The sequence below is a fragment of the Photinus pyralis genome, unplaced genomic scaffold (assembly GCF_008802855.1).
Source record: "Photinus pyralis isolate 1611_PpyrPB1 unplaced genomic scaffold, Ppyr1.3 Ppyr1.4_LG6, whole genome shotgun sequence".
In the NCBI taxonomy this organism is placed as follows: domain Eukaryota; kingdom Metazoa; phylum Arthropoda; class Insecta; order Coleoptera; family Lampyridae; genus Photinus; species Photinus pyralis.
This window is the reverse complement of record NW_022170663.1, coordinates 32,542,854-32,564,330: the sequence shown is the minus strand read 5'-3', so window position 1 is coordinate 32,564,330 and position 21,477 is coordinate 32,542,854. Positions and strand designations below refer to the sequence as shown.

Below are 21,477 nucleotides of genomic sequence, written 5' to 3'. Positions count from 1 at the left end.
GAGTGATATATCATTAATTTAAAGGCCATTTCTTCGTCTATCAGAATATCTCTAATGTCGTCCACTTGACTCTCCAAAGATAATAACGTGATCAGAGAACTTCTATCCACCTTGTTCTAACTTCTTCCAACAGCTTCTGATATAATTATATCTATTTAAAAATGGACCTGTTTTTGCAATGTTTGTTTTTTTTATCAAAATTACACATTACAATCGGTGGTTCCTTTTGAAATGAGAGCTCTGTACGTATATTCCGTTGCAAAATATTGTTAATTCAGTGTCCTCGACAACATTTATTAAAATTAAGTAGCAATTATCTACGTACAACTATCATACAGTCGTATTCAAACACTAAAACTATTGGACTTTAGACACTGTATCCACAATATTACAGTATTGTGGAGTTATGTAACCGATTTTTAAAGAAATGGCAGTAAATAACATTGTTTACTTAGAAGATAAGCTAATTATTACGAGCTCTTTCGTGACAATTAAAATCTTAAATATTTACACGTTTCGTAAACGTATAACGGAAAGAACTTGCAATAAATAAACCGGGCTAAATTCGTTGTTCACGTTGTACATACAAAAATAGAATTTCTCTATCTTTTGAACTTTACATACGAAAATTGGATATTTATTTTAGCAGTTGGAACGTGTTTTGATCGACTCGTAAGTAAGTGCCATTACTTCAAGAAATTATAATTATTTTGAGTGGTACCACTGTAGTGTCTTATCCACGTGTTTGTATTAATATTAACCCGACAGTGTTGGCGTTGTTGAAATTGAATAAATATTTAAGAATGATAAAATTAGCTTGCCTTGAAGTTCTTCGAAAAACAAAGGGAACCGTTACTGTCGGGCCAATTATGTTTTTTTTAACATGAAATGTGGAAATTCTGTAGCACTGTAATCGAAAAAGCTCCAAAGGTCACGCTGATGATATAGTGAACAGTAAAATGGCTCTCCAAGTTAAAAAAACGAACGTTACCTCAAGAGCAGGCATAAGTCATTTACTGCTCTACAATGCAGAGGAAGAAGAGACCCATTACGGCAATGCTAGTAGAACTTGTTAAATGGAGATCCACCTCCATCGGATGATAATTGGCGTACATGTTTTTTACAGTTCTCCAGATACATATTTGAGTTAGGATGTGCAATATCTGCCTTCCTTTTATAACATGAGTGGTGTGATTTTTCTAACTGGCGATTCTGGTTCCCACTCTCCTGCATGAGTTAGTTATCATTTCAGCTATCATTTTTCTATAAGAATTTTTGTGGGTTTTTGGTGTGTCCCTATACTACTATTACGAGTAGGTATAGATGCTCTGGTCAATATATGACTCCATGGTTTCTCTTCTTGTGTGTGTAACGGGTTACGTACCATGTCTGGCGGCAAACAAAAAGCTAAAAAAGGATATTTTGAGATTCTTCAAAATTGTTGAGCTGACGCCTCTTGCGCAATTAGACGCCAAAAAATGAATGCACCAAGCTTGCCGAACAACCAATTATCTTAGTTTTCCCCTCTTGAAAAGTGGATGTCTATTCCACGTACGTTTAGAGGTGCAATCAAACAATTTAAATTGTAATTCTTATTACATTCGTGATTTCAAATCGTATTAAATAGTTATATATGCAATTATGCATGATTAAAGCGCATATTTGTTAATACAGATCAGTATTTTATTAGCAAAGCTTAAAATTATCGATCTCACGAGTAATCTAACTCAAAATAGACTAGAGCCTGCACATCTACACTATAACAGAAAGCTTTTAGTGAACATTAATTGAAGTCTCTACCTATTGTAATTGCTGAGATCTCAGCCGGACAGCCAGCCAGCCAGCCATAACGGATTATAATAGCGTATTTTTTTTTAAAATGCGCTAAAAATACTTGCACCTACATGTATAGTTTTGCGATAGTTTTGTCTTCGATAAATGGGGACCTTATTCTCTTATTTGGGACAATCTGTGCCCGTTTTCGAATTATACACTTCCGTTATGTAAATTATACAGTACGATGCCCGTTTTTACAACACGACGAAGGGTACGCATCGTGCAGCTGCAATTAATTTACCTACGTTTCTAATGGTGTCAACCCGCAAAAGTCTTACAAAAAGAATTCTCCGTCGCATACCACAATGAACGAAATGAGGAAGATTCCTTGGTCACGTACCCACGGAGCGAGGGGTCAATACAAACAAGAATCTGATCCAATTAACGGTATGTGGCCATAGTGGATCCTTAACACAGAACGAGGATTGCATCGCAATTAGTAGTACACCGGTTCGGCTTTATCTTGTTTGAGGAGGGCTACTATTATTAATAATTCCGCTCGCAGAACAACGAGAAAACACTAAACCCGTTGATGTTATTTATTGGGAACGTGTAAGACAACGTGCGAAATTGCGAATAGGAATTGCAAATATCACTCATTCACATTTTCTTCCAACGTTTCTCTTTAATTTATTGAAATTAATGTTTCCCATAATTTTGCGTCGTTTTGTGTTGGTGGAACAAATTTACAACGGGGCTTATTATTTATGCATCGAGGTTTGAACAAAGTTGATTTTCATTCTAGGTGTGCATAAACAAATCGTCCAATAAATTACTTTCTATTTAATTTTGCTATCGTAAATCGCGTTGCTTTTCTCCATTAATGATTGACTACAATTACCTACACTGTATGAGTAGGTAAATTGCACACGTTTAGTTTAAGTAATCGTTTCATTTCATTTTATAGCATCTTGTGCTCTACGTTTTTAAGAGTAGAAATTACAAATAGTGAAAGCCATTTCGCTCGAAGATATGTTACAACTTTGGTCAATCTATTTTTTAAATGACTTCCTCTCAGGTTTATTTGTTTTTAAAAATCGCACAAGAACACCCGTCTGGTAATCTGGTAGTAAAAATCTAAAATCATCATAGGTTTTTATTTCTTCTTCGTTTTACTGTTCAACTTAGTGGTTGGTTTCCTCAAAAATCCGATTAGTCCCCACTCTTTTCTTATCTCCATTGCTACCAGTAGCACTGCTCCATAGTTTTCGTAGTTCTCTTCGTGTAGACCATTCCATGTTTCTTGTTCTTGCTTTAACAAGCGACATTCACATTAAAAGTTTGTTTACGGCGGGTACGAAATTTAGATTATGAATTCAAATACCTACGCGCTGAAAATCGTTAGTGTGCCGCAAATCAGATTTTCTGAAAATTCACAAAACAGCAAAAAAAATTTTTTTACCACATGAATCCCCTCTCCTATTATTTAGCGAGATACACAGCCTTTTTTGTTTTGGGGTGCATATATTTCACTCTCAGTGGCGACGGGATGATGCTAAAAATAATATCTAACACCTTTTCTTAGCAACGTTCATATAAAATAAGATACGAAGAATCGCATACGATTTTCAGTAAAGAAATTTTATGACACTCAGCTCTGATTCGGAAACACGACTTTTAATTTGGCTCGAATTCAATAATACTGATCATTGAACTAGTAGAAATCGATTGACGAAGGTTTGACATCGCTGTCTCTTTTCGTTCCCGAGTTAGACAAGGAAGAAACGGGCAGACGGACGGACAAAACCACACATTTTCTTTGGAAATGTTTCCCTAAAAAATCCTAAAGGTCTGTCTTTATTATTTTCTGATCTGTATTGGGAGACGTTATATTTGCACTAAATGTTTCATACTGAAGACCGGTTTTTCATTTGTCGTTAAGCTTGTTAGTAGTAGGTGGCCACGTTCTGTGGAGTGTATGTACTCTTTATTTACGGTACAATTTGCACTGAATGTGCTGTTGTATTTTTTAGGCCCCCATTATTTTTTATTTGTTTAAATTTAGCCTCATAAAAAAGTACGAGTGCGCTCAATGTTATTTTTGATTAGTTCCAATTTGGTCTCAAAAAAAAGTGCGTTACGCTCAACGTCAGACTTCGTGGCTCAATGGTAGAGCGTTGGGCTATAAATCCTAAGCGCGGGTGTTCGAACCTGGGTTGAGGTGAATTTTTCATCTGTGGCAGAGATGGAAATTACCTTAGACCAGTTTCGAGCATTCTGCCGGTTAGTACGAATTAGGTTTTCCTGCAGTTTTCCTAGTTCGTAAGGTAAATACCGAGTAGTATACAACAACTTAAGACCTTCTGCAGAGGTACCTCTAAAAAGCATCATGCGGGACACTCTGTAATTGAGCGTAAGCCTATTGGGGGCCCTGGACAAGAGATAAATAAAAAATAAGCGTCCTCTCGTATCTTTTAGATGTCTTTCTTATTTCTCCAGAAAATCGATACGTGTGCGGTTAATGTCTTATTTGGTCGACTTATTATGTATGAATCCAAATTTGGTCTAAAAAAGGTAGCAGTGCACTCAACGTCTTATTTTTTATTAGCTCCAATTTGTTCTCAAAAAGTGCGAGTGCGCTCAACGTACTGTCGCATCTTTTTAGACTTTCTTATTTCAAATTTGGTATCAAAAGAATGGTTTCTTTATTAGATCAAATTTGGTCTCAAAAAAATGATGCGACTGCGCTCTATGTCATAGTTTTTATTAGATCAAATTTGGTCCCAAAAAGAGAAAAAGGCTGTCGTGTTCTTGGACCTTTTCGTAATTTTTTATTTCTTAAAATTCTCAAAAAAAACGCATCGTACCTACTATCGTATTTTTTAGCACTTTTCGTTATTTTTAATTAGTTCAAATTTGGTCTGAAGGAAAGATGCGAATGCGTTCAATGTGGTACATATTTTTATTAGATCAAGTTTTGTCGCAAAAACAGTACAAGTGCGCTCGTCTTATTTTTTAAGATATCGATTTTGGTCTAAAAAGCAGCAGTGCAATACCGTCTTATTTTTAGGAGACCAAATTTAGTCTAAAAAGGTACAAGTACGCTGAACGTCTTTTTTATTAGGTCAAATTTGGTCCCAAAATAGTGCGAGTGCGCTCAATTAGATTAAATTTGGTCTCCAAAAAGTACGATTGTACGCAAGTTTGTAGCCTTTTTGATTATTTTTAATTAGTTCAAATTTGGTTTCAAAGAAAAGGTACGAGTGCGTTTAACATCTTTTTTTTAATAATTTCAATCTGGTCTGAAAAAAAGTGCAAGTGCGCTCAACGTACCTACACACTTGTTTCTTGTTTGAAATTTTGTATAAAAAAATGGATACTACGTGTGGGCCCAAAGTCTTACTCTTTATAGTTTATTAGCAAATTTAGTCTTAAAAAAGGATGCGCTCAATGTCGTATTGTTTATTTGATCAAATTTGGTCTGAAAACCAGTCAAGTGCAGGGCTCAACGTTGTCGTACTTTTAGACCTATTCGTAATTATTTATTTCCTAAAATTTGGTTTTAAAAAGTTTTTAGCCTCTTTGTTATTTTTAATTAGTTCAAATTTGCTGTCCATAAAAAGTATTCATTTCAATTTGGTCGAAAAAAAGTGCGAGTTTAACAACGTACTGTCGTATTTAAAGACTTTTTTCTTGTTTCAAATTTGGTACCAAAGAAATGGATACGTGAGCACTCAACGTCTTATTTTTTATTAGATCAAGTTTGGTCTCAAAAAAGTACGAGTGCGCTCAACTTATTTTTTATGATACCAAATTTAATCTAAAAAGGTGCCAGTACGCTCAACGTCTTTTTTTATTAGTTCCAATTTGGTCTCAAAAAATACCAGTGCACGCAACATACTGTAGTACCTATTTATTACTCATTTTCGAGATTTTTAATTAGTTTCTGTATCTGTTTTATATTAATTTCAATTTGGTCTCAAAAAAAGTGCGAATACGCTCAACGTACTGTCGTATTTATTTAGACTTTTTTTAATTACAAATTTGGTATCAAAAAATGGATACGTGTACGCTCCGTGTCTTTATTCTTTATTAGATCAAATTTGATCTCAAAAAATGGATGCGAGTGCGTTCAATCTCGTATTTTTGTTAGATAAAATTTGGTCTCCAAAAGAGTAAAAGGGGGTTCAACGCTATTGTATTTTGAGACCTTATCGTATTTTTTATTTCTTAAAATTTGGTGTCAAAAAAGTACGAGGGCGCGCAACGTACTGTCGTATTTTTAAGCCTTTTTAGTTATCTTTAATTAGTTCAAATTTGGTTTCAAAGAAAAGGTGCGAGTGCGCTTAACGCCTTTAGTTCAATTTGGTCTCAAAAAAAGTGCGAGTGCGTGGTATTTTTTTAGATTTCTTTCTTATTTCAAGTGTCGTATCGATACGTGTCCACCCAACGTATTATTCTTTAGTAGATCAAATCTGGTCTCAAAAGAAGATGTGCGCCCAACGTCATATTTCTTCTTAGTTCTAATTTGGTATTTTAAAAAGATACCCGTCGTATTTTTTAACCTTCTTTCTTATTTTAATTTGTTCAAATTTGTTGTTTGGTACAAGTGCGCTCGGTTTCTTGTTTTTATGGATTTAAATGTGGTTTGTGCTGCCGTTTTATTACTTGTTAGTACCAATTTGATCTTAAAAATTACAAATGCGCCTAAGGCATTGTATTTTTATACTGTTTCCCTCGCTTTTTCCTTTTTTCGATTCGTTCAAAATAAATTGGTTTCAAAAATAGTACCGCAGCTCTCAACGTATTATAGTTTTCTTTGACTTTTACTTGATTTGTACTTGTCCAAATTTAGTCTCAAAAAAGATACAAGTGCTTTAAACGTCTTATTTGATTACTTCCAATTTGGTCTCAAAAAAACGAGTGCGCTCGAAAAGTCTAGAAGGCATACCATATTTCAAGGAAAGAATGCGTCGCCTCAGATTTCATTCTCTATCGCTGCTGACTACTCTTTTGTCGACTGCAAGGCGCCTGCTATCGCCCTGATGTCTGGGACACTCGCTACAATACTATTTAATAACTACGTATATTTGAGGTTATATGATCTCGCATTTTTTAGAATTTTTCCTTATATTTTATTGGTTCAAATTTGTTTTCAAAGAAGTGGTAAGAGGGCATTCACCATCAGAACGTTAACATAACAGTTTGCCTGGAATGATAAACAATGCCAAAGGTATCTACGAAATCTACGAGGCAAATGCTAGAGCGTTCTCTTCCCCATCATCATCATTACCCCATTCCTTCCATTCTATTCCTGAACTTGATCCATCTCAAGCTCTATGGCTGAAGAGTCTGAGCAGCTCCGGTATACTTGTACTCGAATGAAGCACGTTCAAGTCAGGGGCTTAACTAATTATTAAAGAAATCGGTGCCCTCCTCGTTGTTTTATTGCCTATCAGGTCAATTGAAACTGCCCGGCATAAAAACTGTAACGCAGAGTGGAATGAACCAAAAAATTTGCCCTAATTCGAAGCAACTCAAATGAAAGTGCCTAGATAAGTATTCTGGTACATAAGAGTGGAATAAGCGAAATTAATGTAGCAGACATGGAACCCGAGAACGGTTGATGGGGTATTGTTTCTGGAACGAAATCGGCGTATCGGGAACTATCTTAATTTGTGAACGTTACACTTTTCATAGGACCGTTGAACATACGGGAGAATAGAACAAAATCCGTTCTTCCGCTCTATGAACTTCCATCTACAATAAATCGTTGACTGGAGCATCAAGATCCCGAGACTGTCTAACTAAGGCCATGTTTAAAATTAATTTTTTTTATTTTGTTTGTATCTTCGTAGCTAGACCTTTAAGCGTTTTTAATTAGTATTCTTTTTTTCAGTTCCACTATTATATACAATAGTGCCAATCTACTAATGCTTGATTTCATTATTTCATATTTCTCAATGATTTTCTATTTCGCATAATTTGCATGAGATTATTTAGGTGCACTATTAGAATGAAATTTTGCGCTCTTATGCATCAAATGCAAATTACTTCAGTCAACTTTATTCTTGATACCAATTACTTTGGAATTTTTATTCAAATTTTACGTTTCATCGCGAAAAGTGGGGTTCGTCTATACCTGGGTGGATCGATGTTTATAGTACCTAATGTCCACTAATTAGATACCACTTTTTGTGGAAGACGGGTTACCAGCCTCTAGATACACGGATCCATCGACATCGATTTTAATATGTTAAAAATTCCCTCTAATTAATAAAATTCTGTTTCAATTAGGTACGCGACGGGCGAGAGAAAAATATGTAGTAAAACCGGCAAGATAATCTAAAATCTGGCGTAAGATCCAGCTGAAGGCAAACCTGTGTTGTGCGGAAGGTGGAGATTTTTGAAAAAATTTAACATCTCCCTCCAATTACACTTGTTGGTAACTAATCAAAAGTTTGCACAGATTTTTCCAATAAAAATAAAGGACTTGAACCGAGGCCTACAATACTTACAGGCCGGAGCGCTCGAAAAAGTCACGTGACGTTAGGAGTCATATGAAATACATTACGACTTATGGAAAATCCGTGCGCGGCTCCACTATTTATTTTTTTACTCCGGATCCGTTCAACATAGAGCCACGAAATTTCAATGAGAGCCTCTCAATAGTACACACAATCAAATTATGGTGTTCGTTAATTTTTAATAACACTAAAAAGAATTAATTTTTAGGTTTAAATTATTGAAGATAAAACGATGTTAGTAAATCCGCGTTTTTCTATCTTTACATCATCATATTTCTTTTTCTAGGAACTATATCATTATAATCCTTTCGGTGTCTTAAACTAGAATAATCAGCGCCTCCAATTATGCGTATATAATGCCTTATTTGGTATTAGTATAGTTTTAACAGGCCCTACAAAATCGCGCATTTATTATCCGCGCAGAGAAAAATTCACCATGCGAGAAACTTTTTTGTTATTGTAATAATTGTAACACATATATCGAATGAATTGTGGCCAAAGGACATAAAAATGTTCTTCAGAAGGAAATTTTAAGAAATGGTCTCTTGTTTCCTTTTTTCAGCAGCTGAAGTAAATAGCGCGATTTCAAGAATAAGTGAACGCGCAAAGGAATTATGTTTCAAATAATTGTTAGTAATCGATATTTTAATTGTGTTTGTAAGATTTAAATTTACATTAAACTTATAAAATTAAAAATATTAAGCTTATTGCGCTTAAAGTCGCATGCAAGAGGAGTTTTTGCATCAAAGATTTTGTTTCGTCGTGTAATTTAGCAGAAGATGAGGCGATGTTAAATATAAGTATTGAAATATTCTAAGATTTAGAAAACGACAAAATAGTTACTTCTGAAAACGATGTCAAGGTACTCATATTTATTGGAGGATATATCATGCAAAAACTGTTTGGAAGATATAGCACCTGTTCTAGGTGTAAAAGTAAATTTGCTACTGAAAGACCACTGGAAATTGATGATTCCAGTAAAACATCGGAATTAGAATACATAAGATGTTTAGATAGAGATGGTTTGAGATATCCCACTGATAGTTTCCTGAATTTTTTAATAATAGCCTACAATATTTTTAAACAACTTATTTCTGAAAGATACGAAAAAGATTTTTTGTCATGCGGTAACCAAAAATTATTATTAATAAAAATATGTTTGAAGAATTTAGAAGTGGATGATGAAATTTGAGACCAATGTCAGAATAGTTTTAAATACTACATTTCAAAAAGTTTGCAAACATTCGCCAACATCCTACTAAATAATTATTCAAAATGTAAGAATAACAATTTAAGGGACAAGACTAGGACAACAAAAAATTGAAAAACTGATGTCAGTCAAATAGGCAGTTTTATATTAAATTAAGGGTTGATTGTTGGATTTTAAAATATGACTGTCTATATTCTTAAAATATATTATTAATTTTATATTTGTAGTGTTTATTGAAATCTAATCTAGCGGCCTGGGTCAGTCCGGCACTGCATATTCCTTACAAGCTGTACTTTTTACTAAAACTGCTGTAATTGTTGGATAGAAAAAGTTATTTTTTAAAACTTCCTTATTCAAAAGGTTATTTTTATTTATTCATAGAATGAAGATGAAAGCCTACGATACTTACCAGGCCTCATAGGCGGACAAGACAAATTTCCCATTTCACTTTCACAATAGTAGGTACCTATAACTAAAATACTTTATGTACTGCAAAATTCATATTACCGAAGATATAAGATATACTCCATACTTTTGACTGATAATATCTTTAATTTTATAAGTTTAATGTAAATTTGAATCTCACAAACACAATTTGAAAATCGATGACTAACAATTATTTGAAACATAATTCCTTTGCGCGTTCACTTATTCTTAAAATCGCGCTGCGCTATTTACTTCAGCTGCTGAAAAAAAGGAAACAAGAGACCATTTCTTAAAAATTCCTTCTGAAGAACATTTTTGTGTCCTTTGGGCACAATTCATTCGATATATGTGTTACAATTATAGCAATAACAAAAAAGTTTTTCTATTTCGGTGTCACAATGATGATTTTGTACAACTGTTTTCGGCCGAAAACAGTTGTACAAAGACAGTGATTATAGTCGTTTTTTCTTGGTAACTCATCTCTTAAGTTGGCAGTTACTAGTTAGTACAAGTAGGTACTTCGTTGGGTACTTCCATGTTTGAACTTCAAAATGTCAGTCTTACTACGCTGCCAACCTAAAACTTAACGGCATAAAAATTGTTCCCAACATAAAACATGTGAGTTCTAATGTTCCCTATAGTTTCTGATAATGATTTTTTTAATGAAATTAAAGCACCGAAATAGAAAAAATAGTATGAAAAACGCGTGTTACAATGCTTTATTGTAATACTCCCTATCTTGCGGACACTCGTGGCTACGCTTCGCGTCGCCACTCGTGCCACAAGATAGTCGTATTACAATAGGTCGCATTGTAACACTTGTCTTTCAATATACTATTTTCTATTTCGGTGTCACAATGAGAATTTTGTGCAACTGTTTTCGGCAAAAACAGTGTTTCAATGAGTTCCATTGTAACATTGTTTTTGGTAACTTTTCATCTCTAAGTTGGCAGTTCGCCAAGACGTCAACGTCAAATGATCAGATGTGAAATCAAATTACGTAAAATTTATGTGTTTTCCTTGATTTTTGGTACACGAAGAACTTAATACATTCCAAATCAGCAGTTTACACATCCACCATAAATAAATTTATCTACGAATAAAAAATTACACATTCACGGAATTTAAAGTTTCCAAATGTCAGTGTTGTGTTTATCTACGCTGGCAACTTACAATTTGTCAACGTAAATGGTGTTGCCAACTTAGACATATTAATTCTAAAGTTCCCTGTAGTTTTCATAATTACTTTTTAATTAAATTAAAGCCCCGAAATAGAAAAAAATAGTATGAAAAACACGTGTTACAATGCTTTATTGTAATACTCCTATCTTGTGGACACTCGTGGCTCCGCTTCGCTACGCCACTCGTGCCACAAGATAGTCGTATTACAATAGGTCGCATTGTAACACTTGTCTTTCAATATACTATTCTCGCATGGTGAATTTTTCTCTGCGCGGATAATAAATGCGCGATTTAGTAGGGCCTGTTAAAACTATACTAATACCAGATAAGACATTATATACGCATAATTGGAGGCGCATATTATTCTAGTTTAAGACACCGAAAGGATTATAATGATATAGTTCCTAGAAAAAGAAATATGATGATGTAAAGATAGAAAAACGCGGATTTACTAACATCGTTTTATCTTCAATACTTTAAACCTAAAAATTAATTATTTTTGGTGTTATTAAAAATTAACGAACACCATAATTTGATTGTGTGTACTCTTGAGAAGCTCTCATTGAAATTTCGTGGCTCTATGTTGAACGGATCCGGAGTAAAAAGAATAAATAGTGGAGCCGCGCACGGATTTTCCATAAGCCGTAATGTATTTCATATGACTCCTAACGTCACATGACTTTTTCGAGCGCTCCGGCCTGTAAGTATCGTAGGCCTCGCTTGAACACGTTATTTGAGGTCACATTTTTGCTGCCTCGTTATAAAATAAGCAAAATCCCTTTTGCGCTTCACATTTTGTAAAAAAGTTGATCGCCCTAGGAACTAATGTCTCCTTACTTCCGAATTTGGTACCACAAACTGTGTATGTCGAGGCAGAATAAACTTTCTAATCCATTTGACATGAAGCAATCCATCTCAAATTTGATGTAATTTTTTCGCCCATATTCTGGAGCGTCTTTTAATAAGCTACCGCCCCCATTACGTATATTAGCACTAATGATATACTTTCTTGCAATTACTTACAAAGTGCTTGCATTCCAACCACTTATTTCCAGAACAAAACAAAACAGAAAAGTAAACTTCGGTTACATTTCAAGTAATAACGTTAATGACCGAGTGTAATTTTTTAACATTATTAATGTGTGTACTTTAACTGTTTAGATTATAAAAAGATCCAAGAGGATTTGTGACTTGTTAACAATTGAGTAACACCAGCTGGATGGGAACCAATTTGCAAAATTCTCGCATCCCGATCTGATCGGTTCTCAACAAAGCATTCTTTTGCGCGAAACGAATTTGGAAATCATCAAATCTTTCAAAACGTTAAAGAAATCTGGCCCGTCTTTCTGCAGACCATTTAAAAATGAATCAAGATCCTCATTTAATTACATTCAACTTTCATCTTTTTTTTTGTCAGAATGCTTACAGTTATACTGTAAGTGGTTTGATCTGTTTAAAGTAAGCGTTACCAAACAACATTCCATAGCTTATATTTTAGTATTACATAACCACCAAGGATTATTCTTTGTTCTGGCCTAATCGTATATTCAAATTGCCACTTTACATTATACGGATTTGTACAAGTGAGGCTAATAAGCGGCATTACAGCAGTGCTGTGTGGGATGATGGATTACTTCGAAATACCGACGGTCCCCTAAACACCTGCAGTAAGCCGATTGCCTTGTTGTGAAATTGTTGTATATATTATTAAATTTATGCGGTTTTAGAATGCCAACGAGTGAGTTCGCAAAAGAGCCAAGTTTTTAGAATTATCTGAAGTGAACTGACTTTCCAGCGTCATAATAATCATAAGCATCCCGAAGTCGATTTATTTATTTAATGAAATGTGAAGGTAAACACGTTTCGCCATTAGCAAATTGGAAAATTAAATAAATTTACGTTCATCATCACATAATGGTTAAGTGCACATAGTAATTGCATAGCGTCGACAGAAAATATCCCCAAAAAAAATAGGTAACCCTGAGTAATTTCTGAACGATGTGAATTTTTTGAACGGCTACATTTGAAATAATATGAGATGGAAAGTTGTGAAGTCCATTATTTAGATGCCTATGTATGTACAATCTGAGACTGGATGCCAATGTGTCTTTTTTTATGAAACGTGGAAATGGAACAATATGTAAGTCATGGCAAGACGACAGTACAAAAAGCTTAAGAAAAATTAAACCCGAAGGACGTAGGGTAACATACTGGATTGATAAGAATATCATATTATAACTGTTTAAGATTTGTGGTTTTACATGCCGAAAACATGAATGGTTTTATTACTGGGACATCTTTAATTTTTGCTTTAAAAATAAATGATCCAGATTACCATCAGCCAATGAACAAGAACAGCGAAGATCATTGCTACCAAAGTTAGAAGAACCATCGCTGATTATTGTGGAAAATGGACAATGGTATCACACACTACAGATATGGCTACGACACAAAAATGTTGAGTTTCCAAATGATCCATTAAAAGTAGTGGCGGATCCAAAGAAACTTTGCAGGAGGGGGGCACAATTGTGAATATAGATCTTTGTCGAAAATGTAATTCTATTGAACGCTCACAAAGACGCTCCACGTCTTTTACGCTTTTACGTTTTTAGAAAGATAGAACGTGAGGAATGTAATGACAATACTGTAAATTATGTTTTCTACCTATATCATTTAAACGGGTGCTTTTTGCCTTTTCGCCAAGCCTTTTTGCGCTTGTTGGAGGTTACCCCCTCTGCTCTCTGCTCCTCTGATTAAAAGTGCTGGAGATTGTTGCAAGATTTGTTTCATTAAATTCCATGTAGCACGGTTTATTCGTCATATTTTTATCGTCGAGGCTAAAAATTTGTTATTTCAGAAACAAACCTTCAAAACGGTATACTGCTGATATGATAGCAGAAAATGATTAGAAATGTGGCAACAAATCATTGAGGCAATTCCAGGGTTTTTGTCCCAAACAAGGTTTCCCTGACATCGCCTGGTTGTGTGCGTAATATATTTTATATGTTGTCGTCTTTTCTTACGTTCAAAATTATGAGTGTTCATTTCATTTCCTTTCCCATTTGTGTATAAAAAGAACGGCCAGTTTTAACACACCGACTGCTACCCAGATTCGATAGTAACGCTCGTGAGTGTGGGGTAAGTCCAGATTGTAGTTGCTTCTTGACATCTGCTGCTACATACTGCGGGTGTAGTTGTTACAAAGAAACAATTCAAATGGTTTTTTTTATTTTTCCTTTACGTCCAAATAATAATATCCACCTTGTTCATAAAAGATCGCTACATAGACCCATCTGTTACAAAAAACTACCGAAACAATTTTTTAGTAATTGGTCAAAATCAGTTGTTGACGTAATGGTAATGCAGCACTGTCTGATTCCACTGATGCTCTGTAAACATACTTAGTGATGACGTCATAATACACCGATGACGTGCGCGGAAACTAAGAATGATCCTACTATACCGCATATTCGGAATTTTATTTAGAAGACTTTGCAATCGACATTAATGCATTTGCGCCTGCAAACTATCTTCCACATAATATAGTATAGTATATTATGGCGCGTTTTGCTGTTTGTCAATTGAAATTGGTTTATACTAAATCCTGACTAGGTAGTAAGAGCTAGTTTCTGTTGATCTTTTGCAAAATACGTCACAATTTGTGCTGCATAATGTGAATAAATGCACTACGGATCTAAATAAGCTTAAGTACTACAGGTCGGGGTGAAGGAAACTGCAAGGGAAGCACTCATTTTGCAAAATAGCACATGCCCTAAATCAAAATTATACCTAGTACAATAGTATGAATATTTTTGGTGTAAATAACATTTTCCCTCGCTTCCATGAAAATATGTTCAGGGGAAGAGTAATCCCATAACGTCCTAACACATTTACTTGTACTTCTGACGTCATAATACGTTATACGTAAATTGGGCCTTTCATTCTTATTCGTGAATGAAAGATATGCCGTGGTTGAATTATGAATTTAGAACAGCGAGAGAAGGCCAGTCGGCGGGAATCTAATCCAAAATAATTAAGTAGATCGGTTAAGATTTTGTATTGCTGTCTGTCAGTCCCTCGATCTGTACGCGTGCACGATAACTTTGTTTAGAAACGTCCGATCGCTTTGAAAATTGGTACGCCTGTTTTTACATAAGGATATAATAAAGGTCGCTATTGTTTTTCAGGTACGTAGTATTCAGTTTTTCGGATTTTTTCAAGTGTAAATTTGAAGATCTCTCGTGTGAAGTCTCTAGAAGTAATGGATTCATTTTCGAGGTCATCTAAGGTCAATGATATTTTTTGTGGTGCCGTTTCATTTTTAAAAAGGCCAGTAAACCTTGGAGATAAAATATCACAGCACAAAAAAATGACCCACTGACCTTGAAAATGAAATATCACACCACAAAAATAGGGCCATTGATCTTGTTGACGTTAAAAATTAAAAAATGACCATCACAAATGACATTGACCTTTGATGACGTTAAAAATGACACATGACACCAGAAAAATGGTGTAATTGACCTTTAGGGGCGACATATCTTTGAGATTGACCTTCACCGACTTTTCAAGGTCACGCACTTTCCAAGGTCACCTCCAGGTGGCCAGCGACCTTGAACTGGTCCAGGTTTGACCTCGTATTCCTACTTAGGGGAAAGAAGTAACATGCAACACTGTTAGAATTACCTTTGCCAGATCGGCTTAAGGGTCATCCCCTGACAAACTTTTCAAAATTTGATACTGAAAGCACAAAAAACGTGTTTGGGGATACAATACGGCATTCGCTTCGCTTAATGTATAATTATCATGCCCGGTGGCGCCTTGACTGAGAGTATACGCTATATGTTTAGAAAATGCTTTGAGAGTATACGGCATATATGGAGTATATCCTATGGGAACACCACTGAGACCCATTCAATTTCATGAAACTGTGAAAATTGTTGTGGGGCAACCCAGAATTGTAGGTGAAATTTTTTATTGCTTTGATTCGCTATTCTCATGCTGAAGATCCTCCAGATACAATATTTGGTCGAGAACAGAATTACCTCGAGAATTACTTTTTGTTCCTCCATTTAGGGCAAGGCGAGGGGCAAGGAATTTTAGAAATGTTTTTATATACAAATTCAGAAAACTCAAAAAGTCGCAAATTATTTTTGTTATCGTTCTCTGGGAAAAAAGTTACACATTTACCACGTGATCATGGGGAATGCATGAAATCCACTTTTTGAACAAGGTTAACTGATTCCACGCTTTCCTGGGAATAGCGATTTGGCACCTCTTGATCAAATTCACGTGGCTCGCAAAAAAGTACTAAATTCAATCCTTGTGAATTTTTTAATTCAAGCTCGAATTCAAGCCAATTTCATCACACCCTGAGGGGTTGACTTCCTGAGCCCTGAGATGATAAAGTAGCAGTTGAAGACAGCAGCACAACAGCAAATCTCTAAATACTAGTCATAAAACTTCTTCCAAACTTCTAAGTAAGAATCTGCAGAAAAGTTTCATTCTTGAAGTCTCACAAGGATGATCGCTCTTCAGTTTATCGCTTTCAATCCAAAATAATGCCAAAGTGACTACCACAGAGTTCATCTTTAAGTCCCTAGAACATTGTTTCATTAATCCATAGGCCGTAGCTAATCCCATGTAAGTAACTAAAGCGGAAGCGTTTGAATGCACCGCTTTTATTAATCCCATTAGATATGTACGCGAGGCGCATACGGAAGTAACTAAATGAACTGTTTCTGGGAAGAACATAGTGTGACTCATAAATTCTTTCATGCCGAACTAGTGAAAGTAATTGGCTATTTATCTAATTAATTTTATAATTTCTTACGTGGTGGAACTACGTTAGATTACAGCTGTTATAAAAATAGCAAACACATTCCACGCAGTTTATTCAATTCCTGTGGTAAAGTACCCAACTCACATTAGGAGATAATGGTTGAAAATTGGTTAAACTGCATTCCGCCGTATAAATTTAACTATAAGTTGTAATTGAACTAACGTCTTAATTTCAGTGTTCACCTCCTACGGGGTGGTTGACATGGCATTCCTGCTATTACTTAGACACGCTAGCGAAACGATGATTGGCCTTTCTGTTGGTGGAAATTTGGTTTATTCATTTCATTTTTTCGCTAAAATAACACGTTTGGTAATCGTATAAAGGAAAGTTAGGCCAATTGTGCGAATAAAAATCACTTGCTCTTTTTTTCACGCTTGGTAGACCTAACCTGCTTTTTATTCAAAATCGGTGAAGAGGATCTAATGAGCAAACATTTGCAGATAATTGGTTAACATTTATTTTATTTAATTCGCCGATTATATGATAAAGTAAAAGTAAGAGCCCCTTACGACGGTTGCTTATTTTATTAATGACGTCAGTCTTAACAATTTTGTCATAAGGATGGTACACTGTTAACTGTAAGCAATATTCAACAAATGTAGAAAATAGAAGTTTGTTGGACCGTCCAGATTTCTATGCTTCGTAAATGTTCACAATAGGAAGGTTTGAGGTGAAGGTTCACGAGTTCCTTTGGGGTTATTAGGTACCGACATTAGAATTTCCAATCAGTTACTTTGAACGGCTTTTGTCAGTTTTACGACTACTAGGGTAAAAATTAGTATCTACTCGTATAACTTTGATCTTCCGGTTCTGAGTTTCATTTCGGATAAGTGGCATTAATTTCGTTTTAAAGGCAGAAAAAGACACCAAATTTTGTGTTTGTCAAAGAGCTCTTTAAGTAGAAGTATTCCTGGACAAATTTTCGGACTATTATGGAGTAAGCGTAAAGTAACCAAGGCAAGAGATTCTGTAATAGTTATTTACATATGAGTATGGTAAATCAAGGTTTACGGTAACGAGTGAGATGTTTACTGCCGAAGCGTAGCTGAGGCAGGAATTTCGAAACGAGTAACGTAAACTGATTTGACATACAAATAATGTAAAAGAATGTTGTAGGTACACATTAAAATAAAAGCAAAAGTCGATCACTTGATTTGTTTGATCTGACAATAGTTTGACAAATATCAATGCATACGTTTAGATGGATGTCAGTTGCGGTTGCTAGGCAAAATTTCCAGTCTGGTAAAAATTTTCAGTCTGGTAAAATACGATTTACCAGACTCAAATCAGTCTGGGAAAGCGGCGATTACTAGATAGTATGAAATAAATAAAATTTCCGAGATTTTTGGAGCATTTATGAATTTACTGTACGGCTTAAGTACTTAATCTGCTTATACTAACTATAAACATGGGTTAGCGTCCAAAAAGCCTTTAATTAGTAGTTTTCTTTATTTTTTAATTTATTATCCCTCGTTCCTCGTTTCGCTTGTGCATACGATTACTGGCCTGCTGGAGCAGTGTCAAGGTATTGCTTACGCACGGGTGGTCATGACTTATTTTAGGGGACAAAGATTTACTTCAATGCCTAAAAATTGTAATCATTTACCCTTAATTTCCCCATCATTTCCAGCATTACCTTAAATTTACACAAAATTTCTCCGAATTAACGTGACATGAGTAACGTTGCTTCCCTATCATGCTGTATCATAATATACACCGTGTTCCCTATAAAAACTTTTATTTCCTTAAAATTTCCTTAGAATTTCCTCGGAGTTCCTCTTATTTCCTAATGTTTCCCCACTTCCTCAAAATTTTCGATATAATTTACTTCGTCCATTCCCTATATATTTCCCAGCTATTTCCTGGAAATTTCCTATATGAGGGAAATGAATTTCCCTCGCGTATCGGGTGTCATGGCTCCGCATTCGTATTCTGGGGTAGGGACTATAAAGAGAAAAGGGAGGATAAAAGCAGATTTTTTTCTAAAAGTTTGTCAATGTAAAAATTGTCTTATAGCTAGCTAGGAATAATATTAATGTTTTATTACCCTAATTGAAAGAAGATGTTGTCAACACCCCTAAAGGTGTAACAATCCATCATATTTAATACCACATTCGTGAGGAGGGCTGTTACAAATTGGCGCCCAACGTGGGGTATTAATAGGAGGGCTGTTACAAATTTGGCACCCAACGTGGGGCGGCATGAATTAGCGGTTACCCCGGGATTAAGGGCTTTGCGAGTCATTTTTTAATTACGAACAATTACGTGTGCGAAAGTAGGTCACGCGAGCAAGGTCAGGGGTCGATGAAATTGTGCCATTACGCGAAGTGTGTTTACGAATGTAAATACGAACCATTGCCTTAGGTCACGGTTTGCCAGGGGGCGTTATTTTAGGAAAATTTTATTGATTATTGAGAAATTAGAAATGAAGATTCTTACAGCCAGTGGCAGCGTATGCTTTTTTATGAAACGGGTTTTTCTATGATTTTGTTAGGAGTTTGAATCAGATTCCAAATAAACCAGTGGCAGCGTATGATTTTTTTTACTTCGGTGTTTAGGAATTTTTAGATTTTGTGGAAGTAATTATTGACATTTTTAAATTAGTTTTTGAAATCAGGGAGGATACAAAGGTAGGTGCGAGGGTAGGTTTTTTGTATATTGTATATGGAATTAAGGTCAGAATTTAAGAAGCCTACTAGAAGAGGAACCGAAGAAAAAATAAAGTACAAGAAGAAGTTCAAATTCAAATTAGTAAATAGTCGGTCCAAGAAAGCCAAGACATCTTTGGGAGCCACGAAACGCAAGAGGAAAATGCTTCAGAGAGTGATACTAGCCACCTTACGGTGGTCTGATCTTCCACTCAACCTTGTAGTGTAAAGATCCCGTGCAACTAAATATTATTGCCTATATGTAACTTAAACTCAATTCTGTCAGTTCGTGCGTGACATCATAAAACAGGAAAAAAATATTACCAAAAGTAAAAGAAAAGGAAAAAACACAACCAAGACTCTTACTGTTCAATTTACTAAGACCCGGTTTTACAATTACATCTATTCGCAGAATAAGATATTCTTGGAATAACTGCCATAGCCACATGTATCCTGTTAGTTGATGCAATGGTAACCAACGCAACCACCGCATTGGAGAAACGGCCCTAAGAGGGGTAACTAATTCTGTTGTGCAATGAACTTAATTTTGGGTGGTTAGAAGTATGTGTTAAAGGAGAATATTAAAAAACACAGGTACTACGGGATATTAAAGTCAAGCGCTAAAATTATCATTAACCCTTTGCAGTGGCTAGGATTAAGGGGACCCCGCGAACTTCGTATCGCGTTTGGGAAATCCCGGTTTTTTTCGGAAGGGACATAAGCTAGGTTTCTGAGGCTGCGCCGCCTCACCTCGCACACCCGGCAAGCTATATAATCACCCAGCGGTATGAAATATACTTTACGACGTATTCTCATACTTACCAAACATACAAAAACCAATTTCATCAAAATTGGTCAAGCCGTTTTGGAGGAGTGCGACCACAAACACCATGACACGAGATTTTTATACAGAGTGTTTAAAAAAAAAGGTCGGATATTTTATCCACGTACAGTGGAAAATGCAAAGAATCCAAAAAGTAATTAAGTGTTTCAGTGATTTTGTATTGTCTTCAATGTGCCCTCCTTCCATTTGCACACAGACTGCACATTTCCGTTTAAATAAAGCTCTTATTCATTCGAATACAAAAATTTTTAAATTGAGATACAAAATCAACACTTTATTTTCGGACCTATGCTTTTCATGAGTATTATACGCAGATAAAATATCCGACCTTTTTTGAAACGTCCTGTGTATATTAGATTATATTGTAACTTCCTAAAACTCAGCAAAATATACGTTTTGAGAATAGGCCAAGAACCGGTCGATTTTTATATCGAAGAAGATCAGTTTTGATGTACAAATAATTCTTGCAACATGAACCTTGTGGTAGGGGTACCACCGAGGGTAGCACGTCCAAAAAATTTAAATGTGACGTGGGGTCAAATGGCATATAACTTAGGAGGGGTTTACTACATGCTGACGTTTTGTCCCAAAAATCTGTGTTGTTATTAGGACAGGTTAAAGAGATGGGAGTATCGCTGGGAAAAGTGACTTACAAGGAGACTATGTAGAAAAATAAAAACAAACCACCCTCGTAATCCTTTTTGCCTTCTCGTTCTGAGAAATGAGTATCTTTCCTGGTTTCAAGTTAGTATAAGCAATTGTTAGTGTTAAATATTCGTAGAAAGGATTATGAGTTATGACTATGGTTTTAAGAACCGGATGCACTGCACCGATTGCACTTAACTATCACTGTGAGATACGGAGGAGGCATCTACAAGGGCCGCCTAATGGTATTTATGATTTTCTCCCAATAACACATATCGCAGGTTTTAGTTTCAATATCACTTAGGCCATGATATTTATTTGAACACCACGTCCTTTTAGGCAAAAACTTCGAGGGAATTTTAAATGTTTTACGAATC

The 21,477-nt window shown here is 35.4% G+C and overlaps 1 protein-coding gene across 4 annotated transcripts in view; it reads right to left on the bottom strand.

The window, feature by feature from the left end:
• The window catches only part of LOC116173806 (cytochrome b ascorbate-dependent protein 3-like), a 96,839-nt gene that overhangs the window by 27,979 nt on the left and 47,383 nt on the right, over positions 1–21,477 (bottom strand). The window lies entirely within an intron of this gene.